The sequence below is a fragment of the Orbicella faveolata genome, unplaced genomic scaffold (genome assembly GCF_042242905.1).
Source record: "Orbicella faveolata isolate gen_17 unplaced genomic scaffold, um_ofav_v1 contig_34, whole genome shotgun sequence".
Classification (NCBI taxonomy): domain Eukaryota; kingdom Metazoa; phylum Cnidaria; class Anthozoa; order Scleractinia; family Merulinidae; genus Orbicella; species Orbicella faveolata.
In genome coordinates, this window is record NW_028301563.1 from 24,426,240 (window position 1) to 24,440,080 (window position 13,841).

The window sequence follows — 13,841 nt, forward strand, 5'->3', positions numbered from 1 at the left end:
TATTTTAATTGGCTGAGAAAATTCGCATTGTCCTCGAGCAGTATATTTTTCGGCAAGAAGTGAGAGGTTTATTGGTTCACTTTTTCAGCAATTTGCAAACAGTGTAAAGAGTTCGTGAGCAAACAGCTGTTGGAAAACAAGTCACGGCCGGACCAGAAGTCAGAAGCCTGTGGAACACCTTTGGCTGCGCCTGCGGCTGAACAAGCTGTACTACATGTTGAGTCATCTCAAGAACAATCCACGGTAAGAAGCTGACTAATTTTGCGCCGGGTGTTAATTTAATCATGCCAGCCCAAAACCCACCCCAACACCATCGCACACACTTCACAACATACACCCACATACCAAAAAGAAAATAAATACGCTTTTTAGTTACTATTGAAATTATTTTTACTTATAGCAGACACTGGTGGAAAAGGATCCCTCGGACAGCGATGTTTCATCTGAAGATCTGGCGGCAGAATTATCAAGGCTTGCAATTGACGATGAGACTTTCCTTCGTCCAGATACAAATAGCATTGTTTCAAGCACGAGCGAGGAAACGCAAGCTGTGAAGGCAACGTCGGTGGTACCTCGAGAAAGGTTGAATGAGTATTTACTCTCCGACGGTATCGCTCCGATAGTTCAACCCTGGCTTGAGTGGGAACAAGTCTCTGACAGAACCAAGCAACGATACACCAAAAGAACGGCAGAGATCGTGTCCTCCGTCCTCCGCACAGTCAACCCGAAAGACGCAGGTTCTCTTTGGCAGGCCACTGTCTCGTCTGCTGCCATGAAGAAGGCCCTTGGTCTAGAAGACTTATCGCAGCCGTCAAAAGACTACCTCGAGGCTTTGGCAGAGGCTTACGGCAATGCAAATGGCTGGGACACGAGAAGGCAGATTCTGTCCATTATGGCAGGTCTTGCCAGGTAAAAGGCCATCTCAGTGTTTATACCAGGCTTGTCGAGATATCACTGCACCATAGCCAACCTTCATCGCCTGCAGTTTGGGCGCGGCGCTTCCATGACCTACCAACCATTAGTGAGAGTAAGAGTTGAGCGGCAGCAGTTGGACCATTTTCTGTCCTTCATTACGAGTCCTCATTTAGTCCAAGATCTGCCTTTTGGACAGAAATGCTGACGCTTTCCTCAGGAAAAACTATTGAAATACCGAACGTCATCCGTACGCTTATTCCACAGAACATAGCGGGCCAGTACGAACAGTGCTGCGATGAGACGGGATTCGAGCCCTTCAGCGAGCGTACCATGTTGCGGATACTAGCAGAGTGCAAAGCTTCAGTGCGCAAGTCTCTTCAATGGCTTGATTACTTTGCCGCAGAAGGTGCTCGCGCTTTTGAAGACCTTGAATCCTTAGTGCGCCAGGTTAGGGAACTCGGGCTGGGAAAGGAATCAGATGCCATTGACACCCAATCCTTGAAGACTGCCAAATTGTATCTTAAAGGCGATCTCAAGCTAATAGTTGTTTTTTTTTTGAAGACGTACGCGAGCAGTGCGAAAACCTAGATTCTACGCTTACCGCCATTTCAGAAGCCGTAGCTAGGGCGGCGTTTCACACGGAAGACGACAGAGACGAAGCTGTATATCTTACCAATCACGCCACGTTTGCCATCCAGTCATAGGAATGTCATTTGTTACGATTGGCACACCAAGACCAGGCTCGCGTGGATGTCATCGTTGCCCTCAACCAAGAAACGGTTTTCATTGTAAACGACTGGGCAATGAAGTTCTTGCCGCAGAGGTACCGAGAGTCCCAAGCAGACTGGTTTGGAAAGCGTGCTATATCCTGGCACATATCAGTCGCATACCGACGGGTAGAAGCGGTCCTACAGTAGCAAGGGTTCATCCACGTCATCCAGTCATGTAGGCAGGGAAGCTCTGCAGTCGTAGCCACCATGCACCACGTTCTAACCATACTTAAGCAGGAGCACTCGGAAATCAACACGGCCTTTTTTCGTCAGGATAAGACCGGGTGCTACCATTCTTCTCGCACAATCCTGGCGTGTTGACATATGGGAACACGTTGCGGAATTTGGGTGGCACGCATTGATTTTAGCAATCCACAAGAGGGTAAAGGTGCGGCAGGTCGATTGGCTGCGTCACGCAAATTCCATATCAGGGCATACATAAATGAAGGACACGACGTGTGCACTGCAAATGACATGAAAATTGCATTGATTTCTCATGGAGGATTGGAGGGAGTCCGAGTGGTGTCCATGGACACCATTGCCGAGACGCAAGACACGGCCCAGACAGTAGCAAGTATCACAAAGCTGAACAACTTTGAGTTTACTTCAACAGATACCGTTACTTGTTGGCGTGCATTTGGTGTCGGTCCTGGTGATGTAATCAAACTGGATGTATCGTCTTTTAGGTCTTTTGGTGAGTAGCCAAATATTGTAGACATAATGTCACGATTTGTTCTACGGACTGACAAACTCTCTTATTTTGCCGTTACTACGGTGTTCTTCACAATTCGACCTTAATTAGATACAATAACGAGTGCGGAAACCTCCCTGATTAATAGTGGTAGGTACAGAGGGAGTGAGGGATGGGTAATGCTTTTCAGTAGTACCTCTTCAACACCTGTTATTACCAATAACAATAACTGCATTGTAACTTGTTCCTAGATTGAAATATAATGTGGATGTGTGTCTCATCATGTTTCAGAACCTAGTCAGAGCGGACTAGTGGCAGCATTTTCCCCGGGAGACTTCAAACCTTTGGGCAACAAGTCGACCAAAGCCACAACTCCTGAAGCCAGCGCGGAGGAAATGCAGAACGTCAATCCAGAGGAGAGCAACAAAGTTGCTGGGGTTTATTCATGTCCCCAGGATGGGTGCGTGCGCATCTTTCAACAGGTATCGGCGCTTGAAAAGCACTTGTCCCTCGAGAAATGCACACGGTCCCCTGAGAGACATACTGTGATAGATCTAGCCAAAATGGGTTACAAGTCAGCCCTGGAGGAGGGCGTTGGCGTTTTACCAACCCTAAAAACCTCAACGCTTTCCCAGGATTACCCTATTGCAGCTGCCAAGGAGGGATGGGCTCTAAGAGCTGTCAAAAAAAGCTTATCGGTTCAGCGATAAACAAAAGTCCTACCTTTTGGCTAAATTTCGTATCGGCCAAACAACAGGCCGAAAGCTCGATGCGGAGGTCGTTGCTCGTGAAATGCGCCGTGCTCGTGGTGCTGACTGTCTGCGCCTTTTCCAGTCATCAGAACTCCTTACAGCCTCGCAGATCGCCTCTTACTTTTCACGTCTTAATGCTGGCGCTCGCCAGCAAGATATGAATGAGTTAGATATCCAGGCACCAGAAGAGGAGACAAATTTCACTGGCGCCAGAGACGTGGCGGCCACAGCAAGCCAGATCCAGCATCCCATTATTGTATGACCAGTTCCATCTTTCCTCAATGGTGAAAGGTGATACCTTGAAGATGCTCAAGTTATCAATGCTGCAGCGTGTATGCGAGGGCCTGGGTCTAGATGTACCACAACCTCCCGTGCGCAGGAGAGCTCCGTACATGGAACTACTAAAGGACATAACACAGAACTGTTCTTGTCAACAATGAACAAACCTTACGATCCAAAAGGACTGTACTGAGGCCTGTTTACAAGAAGGGAGGGTACCGTATCAGTAGGGTTATCAGTAGGGTTTAGCGACAGTAGCAACAAACATATCGGAAACTTAAGCGCCAAACTAAATATAAACAATTTTGGTGATTAATTGTTGATCGTCAGTGTGTAGAACATATTTTGTTTCATGGAATTTAAATTAAGTTGTTCAGATAGCTGAGTTGTACCTATCCGAGTCTTTACAAGGACAACATATAACCCAGATGCAAGGGTAACATTCACGCTCAGCTAGGGTTTGTCATGGTAGCGCATTCTGGCTGCCTGATAAGCACGCCGATACAAAACAACAAACTTTCGAGTGCTAGAGAAGTCTTATTGTTAGGATAACTGTGGCATTAGGGTTACCCTTCCTTTTTGCTCACAGACCCCTACGACGCCGACCACTCCCCTCTCGCTTGCCGCCAAAAACAATGTGTGAAAAATGGGCAGCAAAAGTTTGGCCACAATTTGTATTTTGCCTGTAAAATACTAAGATAACCGTGACACCTGGAAATAAGCGAGGTTGTATTTGATTTTACAGTATTTGAGAATACTGCTAACTTAAGCTCACTTGTCTGCTAACTCGACTTTTACATTGACAACAGATATAGTATCCCGTCTCCGCATGCGTGACTCAAAGGAGTGTTGCGTTACTACGGGTCTCTCCCGTTTCAACACCAAAACCACCGTCATAAAATGTCAGTTATCCTTGGTGGTAAAGGTACTTGATTCGAGAAAAATATGGCTTCAGAGGCTGCTTGCGGTGTCATTGGGGTAGGTTCGAGCTGTTGGTATGTATTGCGTTCACTTTGGATCTGAACATAAGCTCCGCACGATGAGCCGAGTTGTTTGTAAATATTAAGCCGGCGGAATTAATATTTCCTATAATATTGAGCATAAAACTACAAGAGTCACAAGCGAAATTAACCTGTTCAGCTCCTGAAAATTGTCTTATAAAATCATAAATTATACGCTAATAAGGATATAATGCTGTTGTTTTCGTTGCAACTTATTCAGGAACGTTTGCGACAAGTATGTTTGTGTACTCTTGTCCCATGTGAAATCGACAGATTATGTGTTGACAACTGGTTTTCAAATTTTATCATTGTTTTAATTTTTTTCACTCGCAGGGTTTGCACCTTGGTAATGTGTATTTTCTGTGAAGGTTGGACATAAATTACGGCGTAGAAAACTAGTGGAGCCCTACAATTCGAAGAAAAAAACTTGAATAAATCAAGTGAAGACAGAAGAGAATCTACACTGCCTTCTTCGTTTACAAAACCGTTGACATTACAAGCCTTTCCATAAACGTAGTCTAGTTCAGGGTCGCTGACGCCGTTTTCCTTCGAATAGTCCATTTCGGCTGCTAAAATTAACAGCGTTTTTTGGTTAAGTTTTGGTACAAACAAAGTTTACCATGAAGATATGTTGGTGTGAAACAGTAAATTTAAAGAATAATTTTGTTTCAGTCGGTTGGGGTCAATGTCCAGCGCTCTGATCTACTCTGATTGGTTAGGTGAGAGCAAAGTGTACAGAGCAAACTTAGTCATGCTAAGAAAACTTATGTGTGTAACAGAAACCGTAATGACACAACACTGTTCAGTTGTCTTTCCTGTCAAAATTCGAAACATGTAAAGAACAGACGGAAAATATGCAATACTGATTGAGAAGCTCTCACGATTTCCTTCCATGCATACATGTCCTCTCAGGTCATGATTTGTTGTGGTTGAAAAGGTCCTTTCAAGAGCTAAGAAAATTTCCTTTGGAATGTCACGGATAAACTCCAAATACCAAGGTCTCTTAATTCGCCGACGAGCTGACAGCCTCCTGTAGATTAAATCCAACTATGTACAGGTCTCGTCTTTTAACTCTGCTCCTGCGGTGAGTGATGATGATTCACAGAAAATGGAAAAAGGATCTTTCCCTCGAGCACGTTGTTCGTAAAGACCTCTTAATCTTTTTGCCTCTTGTTTAACAAAAAATTGCAAAATTTTCCCCCAGGTCACTACATTCTATGAAACAATTGACCGCTGACTCAACAGCTTCTCTGTTTTGTCGCTTACCTCGTCACTGGATTCTTGTATCTCTTCTGTGTCAATATGAGTCATTTTTTCTATTCATCTTCAAATGGCACAGAAGCCGCCGTTTTGAAATTTGTTTTCAATTTTTATACGCGCGTCCGTTGATCCGAGATGTAATCACCCCGGCATATACCAACTGATGGCTAAAATTGAGTTTACTAGTTCAACTAGGTTATCATATGGGGTACAACGAATCCGAAAACGTTAATTTTTTAGTGGCAGGTCATATGAAGCGAAAATGACCACATACATTTCTTACGGAATGCGCAGAAAAAGTGCAAAGTTGATTTGGGCATCATCCACTCTGACTAGTTAAGTGAGAGCAAAGCGTGCAGAGCAAACTTAGTGATGCAAAAACACCCATGTGTGTTACAGAAACCGTAAGGACGCAAAACTTTTTAATTGTCTTTCCTGTCAAAATTCGAAGCATGTAAAGAACAGACGGAAAATATGCAATACTAATTGAGAAACCCTTACGATTTTCTTGCATGCATACATTTCCCCTCAGGTCATGATTTGTTGTGGTCGAAAACGCCCTTTTAAGAGATAAGAAAATTTGCTTTAGAATGTCACAGGTAAACTCCAAATACTTTACGTTTCGTATGTTTCAAGTTAATGAATTTTGTTTTCCAAAATGCGTTTTATTGTCATGTTTGTCACCGCAGTTTGTGTGTTATTTCTTATTAAGCTACGATGGCCAAAGGAAAAGAGCATTTACGATAAGGTAGAAACTGGTTATGATTTATTGGATGGAGGAAAACGCACTCACCAAATGCTGAATTGTTCATATTCACACCGGTTTGCTTACGGCTGTCTTTTATTTTATGGTTGGGCAACTCTATTATAATATCTACAGAAGTCACATTTTATAATTAAATTTTCGGAGATTTGGCTCCGTGTTCCATACTTGGTGGCTACTTACAATTTCTATTTTCCTTTAAATGAGTAGAGAAAAACTCGTTAATAGTTAAAAAAAATTTCTAAGTGTCGCGAAAATGGCAACGTTTGTTTACGAAACAGACAACTGCTTAGCCTTCGGCAAAGTAAACATTGGTGAATATCAAGGACTACAAAATGACGGATTAAAACATCAAAACATAGACGCAATTGTTTGTTTGGTTACACGTATGCAGCCGTAGTTTCTTTTTCTTTTTCTTGTTCAATTAACTTTGTTTAACACTAACAGACCAAAAAAAAGAAAAAAAAAAAAAAAAACACTACTTACAATGAGAAATACTTACAATACAATGCGACAGCACAACATTTATCTACTACTTACTTGGTTATAGTTACAGTACTTACATTCCAGCAAACTTTTTCCCCTCCCCCTATTTTATGCATATGATATTATTTAGGCACGATTAACCCCTTTTAGAATTTTTACAATAACCTCTTGGATTTCTACCGTGCTTTAAAAGAAAAAAAAACAAGAAAACAAAAAAAATCAAAAACGCTGATAATTTCACATTACTTACGCAGTCGTAACTTTAATGACATCGATTGTAAATCGAATTTTGTTGAATACTAACCCAAACACTTTCACGCGACTCTCAAGAGCAAACTACAAAATTCTTGAAACAAGCGATAGAAAGTAACGTTTCAAGAAACCTCATCAGGATCATTGTGGGAGATTCAGGTCAAGGCCAGTAGACAAACCCAAACATGACTAGTGGTGGGGCTTAGAGCTAAAGTATTATCGATAAGCTTTCAGATAAAAAATCTGAAGTCACAAGGCTCACTTTGTGGGCAGTCATGCCCTAGAATTACGGGACTAACGAGGGAACTACAAAATAATAAACATTTGGCGATTACGAACGAAAATTCTGAATTCTAAACAAAATTATTGAGCATCATGATACAAGCCTAAATATAGCCTTATCTCTAATACGTGCCTACCCGTGGCAGGGAGTTTGGGACGGAATTCAATGCTGAATCAGGTGGAAGGTGTTTATGGCAGAGACCTTATAGTTAAAGCTCATTCTCGACATAAATATTTAAGAGTGATTTTCTGAGAGTGTCGAGAATCAGAAGACAGTCACGACAAATCACTTTTTCTTTTATTTCCCCAAAACATACCTTTGGGTCAACCTATTCAAGGTAAAATAGTTTAAAGTTCCAACGATTTATTTTACGGCCAAAATTTAAGAAAGTTCGAAATTTGCATATAATGGCGGTTTTCGCGGCTTAAAATGTTCAGAATTTCACGCTTTTTTACGAAAACAGAGTGGGCGTAAAAACAATCTTATGAAAACCAAACTTTGCACAAATATTATTTTATTCTTATTCTTTAAAATCGTATAATACGTTTCTTGAAGTTTTGTGTGTAGCTTTTTAACGAAGGGTATTTGTACAGCCGCCATTTGCGTCTCCTGGCAAGGGGCAAATAAAGACCAACTTTGACTAGTATAAATGGCCTCTGGTATATATCATTTGGTCAAAATATCTACACTTTAGGAAACCTTGGTTATTGCTTTTTTTCACCCGAAAAGTTATAGGTCTGGGAATTAAAATGTTCTCCGTCAGTAAAATAAAATGTTACGACATGTAAGCGAGTTCAATTTTATGCAAATCACAAGGTTATTCTTTGGAAGTCAACGGTTTAAAACAGGAAACAACGACTCACCGTTACTTACGTTCCTTCTGCTGCTATAGAAACCATTTTAACTTCCCAGTGTCCTTGTGAGCTGTTCTGTAAAATATTTCCAGTAAAACAGCGAGCATAAACGGCCATAAAATTTGACAAGGTCGACAATGTCGACAATGTTTATATTTGAGATAAGACACCGAGTGGCACACACAGTCCTGGCTGTTTTCATCGTCTTGCTCAGTCGAGAGTCCTTTAAAAATATGATAGAATATACGCTTCAAACCGTAGTAAATTAGTTTCTCATATCCATATGCCTCATGTCGACTCATGAGTAAATAAATCAGTCCCCGAACACTGAATAAACAACTCGAATGACCTCTGAGGTCAGGAGGTCACGTGATAAGTCGTTATGTTACTTTTCTCCGGTTTCACATTACACACGTAACGCTGTATTTAGGACGTTCGCACGAAAATTTTCCAGTGGATAGATTTTTTCTTAATTTTTACAGCAGTCAGATAATGAGTTACTTGTGTCAGAAATGCAAAAACAAAATGGGGGTCAACGACTTTGTTTCAGAGATAAAGCATGTAGAAAATACCTGATTTTGAAAATTCAGCATGGTTTACAGGGGTTTATAGTAAAAAATATCGAATGTGAATCAAAGGAGGCAAATGATCTTACTGGATAGCACCATTGCTTGTGGTTTTTAAAACAGCGACTATCCGGGCCAGATCTCCACACATCGTCAGTTACACGGACTAATATAAATAATGCCCCTGGCAGTGAATGCGGGATTTAGACGGCCGTCGATTAAATCAGGAACATGGAACATTCCGGAACATCCCGGAATATTCCGGAATATCGCATAATTATAATAATTATGAGAAAAGTATGTAAAATTAAATTTTCAAAACTAAAATAAACAAAAATAAACTGGTATTAGCTCGAAAATGAAAAGATGTTATTGGGGATAGGGGAGTCGGTAGTGGAGGGGTAGGAAGCGTTGGGTTTTCATTCAACTGACTACAGTGAGTGCAGACTCCTCTTCTTTGCCGCCAATTGCTTCACGTCGTTTTACAGCACTCTGCTTTTCAACACAAACATGGACGATTTGGACGATGAATGCCAGGTAGTTCATTGCGTCTTCGTTTTTGATATCTGATTTCTTCAACATCTGAGGTGTTCGTCTAAGCATCATACAGTTGCTTGTTAAGTCAGTAGCCATAGTTTTGTCACTGTTCGGTCTTCATGTTTCTATTCTATCATCCCCAGTTTTCGCGCCGCTCCGCTAGGAACGTCTGACACTATGATCCACCAAGCCTTTCCGGAAGCACGAGTAACAAGCAAGTTATTATTACCTAGTAGTAATGAAAGATTAGGGCAGCGCGTTCACTCGCACGCGCGTACTTTGCATGCCTGGTCTACTCTTGTGGTGTTCGAATGTCTCGATAGAAAACTAGGTTTGATCGAATGCCAGATAACGATCTGCACGTGAAGTTGGATTAGCGATGAATAGATTATAGCCTGCGGCAAAAGTATTTTTAATTAATTAATTAATTAAGTATTGACTTGTACTGGGAAAAAAACATTTTCCAGTTTTAGATCGCCAACACTTGTAACAAATATTTCTTGAGACAATTAAGTTTTGACCAGTGACCCTGGAAAATAGCGCGCGCGTCGCTAAATGTTTTTAAATTTTGTGTTTGTATTTGTTCACACTGTCATCAGAGCTCGAGCAGTCCGAACTAGTTTCGACAAGAAACTTAATGCCAAAGAGTTTCTATTTCTATCTCACGAAGAAACTATTTCTTCATGAGAAATCGTTTATACGCATATCTTTGTATAGACGCAATAAATTGAATAAAGACATCACACTCGTGTACCCATATTTTTAGGTCTGATTAAGGATTTCGAACGCCGCCGCCTTGGTGTTCTGTGAAGAACGAAATCTGGGAATAAGGGACAGTCACGTAATTAAACTAATTGCGAACGACTGGAAGGAATGGATTACTCTACTTAGTTGCTAGCCTTCACTTATTGCAGTGACTTTCATTCTTCTTTCTTTTTTTCCTTTTTCTTTTTTTTTTTTTTTCGTTATGTTTCTATTTTTATTTTCCGAGCTGAAACCACTTTATTTTCGTTTGATTTAATCTTTAAAAATTTAATTTTGCATATTTTCCGCATAATTATTATAATTATTCGATGTTCCGGGATGTTTCGGGATATTCCGGAATGTTCCGGAATGTTCCATGTTCCTGGTTTTATCGACGGCCAATTTAGAGGCACGAAAGGAACGAGCTGAAAACGCGAATCTCACGCGAAAAAAATAATCTTTGCTCTTGCTGCTCGTATATCACCAGCCTTTGCTAACTAAAACGGCACAGCCTGTTTTTCTGTGTTTTAGTCATTTGATTCACTTATGACGCTCAATTCTGCTGTTATAATTAGGTTTTAGAAGTGGCGCTAATCCACCCCCACCCCACTCTCGAGAAAAGTAATTTTAAAAGTCGTGGCAGCTAATACTCCTGAAAGCAGAATGCAATCTGCATTTGTATTGAGAGGCACTAGCCCGTGAGCAGGTATATATTGTAGAAGAGAAAGTAGGAAAGGAAAAAGGGAATTAGAAGTGCCACCCAAGCCTGTTCGCCGTGGAAAAATCTACCTGGACATACTTAGAAAGCCATATTAGCATTAAAACGGATGAACTCTGTGCTGCTGTAACTGAGGATCATGTATTAAATGTTTGTTTAATTTTTCATGCTGCTCTTGACAGATATCGCAATAACTTTATAAGGAAGTGAACATGTTTGATTTGTATTAACAAGCGCATCTTAAAACTATTAAGATTACAACTTTAACAAGTAAATAATAAATGTCTGACACTTTTTTTGACGCCTTCAACGACACAGGCAAATATTGAACTTCCTCAAGATATATGATTGTAAAGTTTTACAGTAATCAAATGAGATGGAATGTCTTCAAATATGGCCGGGATAGGAAATTGAACGGTAAATTTGGAAAGAAAATCTTAAGCCATATAACAGAAATTTCAGATTAGAAAAATAAAAGAATGAAACAAATGTAACTAAGTCTTTACTTATAAATAAGCCCTTCAAGTCTTTACAACGAGAGTTTCCTTCTCCTAAATCCAGACCATCTATCAAACATCAACCGAACGTGATTTATAAGATACCCTGCGCCGATTGTGATTGGTGTTATGTAGGCAAAACTGGCCGGTGTGTTGAAACTCGTAAGAAAGAAGATATCAGGAATGTCAAAACATGTACTAATGGTCAAACATTGCGAAACATGCGTGGTCATTCGACGATTGCATAGATTTTGATAATTCGATAGTGTCGTCGACAAAGGCTTTTTTCGCATTAGAAAAACTTTGGACGCTTGGCACACCTCTGCTACGAAGCATGCTGGCAATAATTGTAAGGCGATTCCAAACCAGAATAGTATTCTTTTTAAACAATAGTCACCTAATTTACACATTTTTACTTCTCTCTTGTTCTTTTTCTTCTCTTTATCTCGCCTTTTCTTGCATATATTTTATCATTCTGCTTTCCATTTTTATCCGTCGAAGGTTGTAGATTGACAGCCGAAAGGTCGTGTTCTTTTTAAAAATTTTTAGCCAACAAACATTTTTATCGTAATTTTGATTTCGTTAAAGTTGTTTCAAAAACGCTCGACCGAGCAAGAGTCTTAACTTTCACATTCCATTGTGGCGAGAAGGATGAGTCTTCTGAGAAGAGGATGATAGACCGGCTAGAAGTCAGTGAAACTAAACCTTAGCACCTCTTTACCCGTGACCCGCGCTGATTAGACAGTCTCGATATCAACGGTCCACCGCAGGCAGCGTGAACTTTTACCATCATTATTTCCTAAATTTCTAGTTTTAGTTTGTTTAAGTATTTAATTATTCTTTCAATTCATTTTTAATTTTTCTTTGCATATTTACTATCTTATTTCTTTTTTTTAATATTTTTAACACTCCGCGTTTTTGGAACAGCCTTCAGATAACGCCTTGTCATAAAAATGCACCGGTCATCACTTTTTTGAAATTAAAGTGCGGTATGTAGTCTAGCGTCTTTAAATGTTTTTGTTCTTGAGAAGCAAACACATCAATCGATAATTTCTTGATGTTTCTTTGAAGTGCGTAGAAAGAAAGTAATTAGATTAACAAATCATCTGCAAGTCCTGCAAAAAGTCATGAAGATAATTCAAAAAACAAACAAAATAAATTGAGGGAAAATGTTCAACAATAAGCTGGCGAAATTTCAGTCCATCGGTTGAAGGACTGCCAATTTGGAAATTAAAAGGTGGGCCTATCTTCGCTAAATTTTCGATCGGAATAAAAGTGAAAAGTTTCGTTTGTTTGTTTTTTGGTGACGTCATCCTTGTAAAGCATTCTAACGCCTTAACGTCAATGTTAATTCACACCAGAAAGGGATCACCTTGCTCTAACAATAGGTGATTGGCAGGTAACGTGCGGCAGGACGAGCTCATGGCGGCAATTGTCTTTTCAGTTTACCTCATCTTCCGATCGTGGTTGGTAAATTCAAAATTATTGCTCCATGTCTAAAAACACCATCAAATCTCGTGTTACTAAATATAGTTTTCTTTCGCGTCACTAATTTTCATGGAGATGCTGGTTTATGCGAGTGAAATATGCCGAAAGTAAAGACAAAGTCCTGAGCACATTTCTAAAAACGGAACCACAGGCGAGAGCTCTGAGAGAAAGACAATACAGTGAAGTCACTTTTAAGTTAAACAGCGTAATTTCATTAGTTAAAAAAAAAAGTTGCACTAAAGCCAGTTATGTATTTCATTGACGCTTACTGAACAATTAAATGGTTTTATTATATTTGTGATTATTTGTTGTTACAGTTGTGATCTTTACTACATTTGTGAGCAATTGTTATTAGACTTGTGATCTTTGTTACATTTGAGGCCGATTGTTATTACTCTTGTGACCTTTGTTACATTTGAGGCCGATTGTTATTACTCTTGTGACCTTTGTTATGTTTGTGACTAGTTATTACATTTGTGCCTTCAGCAGGAGTTGAGTAGAAAGTGCTCCTAATCCGTGTATTTGCTTACCAAACACAGGTTTGCATAGGGTGGCTACCCTTACAGCAGCCTGCCATTACATTTGCGCCTTCAACACCCCGCCTCGTCCCGCCCTTAGAGGCCAACGAACATTGTGGCGAAACCAGATTACTAGCGGTCTCCGCTTTGATACCTTAATAAATATGATATAGGAGACGGATAGGAAGAGCTGCCGGACCTTTAAGAACGCTAATGAGAATTTAAAAGAAAACAAAGGAAAAAAACATCCCGTTTACGTAGAACCTGCCACGCCCAACTCTTTAACTCTATTGGCATCTTCACAAAATTGTTTCGAGGTCGAATAAATAAAGCAGTGCTGTCAGAGTTTATATATCATCCAAGGGAACAGTGTTCCACTTTTAACCCAAAACATTCACCTTAAAGATTGTCCTCACATTTTGAGGTTACATCCTTCACTTTTAATCTGCTTGGATGACCTTTTCGAA

The 13,841-nt window shown here is 40.2% G+C and overlaps 1 pseudogene; it reads left to right on the plus strand.

Moving 5' to 3' along the window:
* Window positions 1–420: 420 nt before the first annotated feature.
* On the plus strand, window positions 421–3,628 carry LOC149105383 (uncharacterized; annotated as a pseudogene).
* The last annotated feature ends 10,213 nt before the right edge of the window (window positions 3,629–13,841 follow it).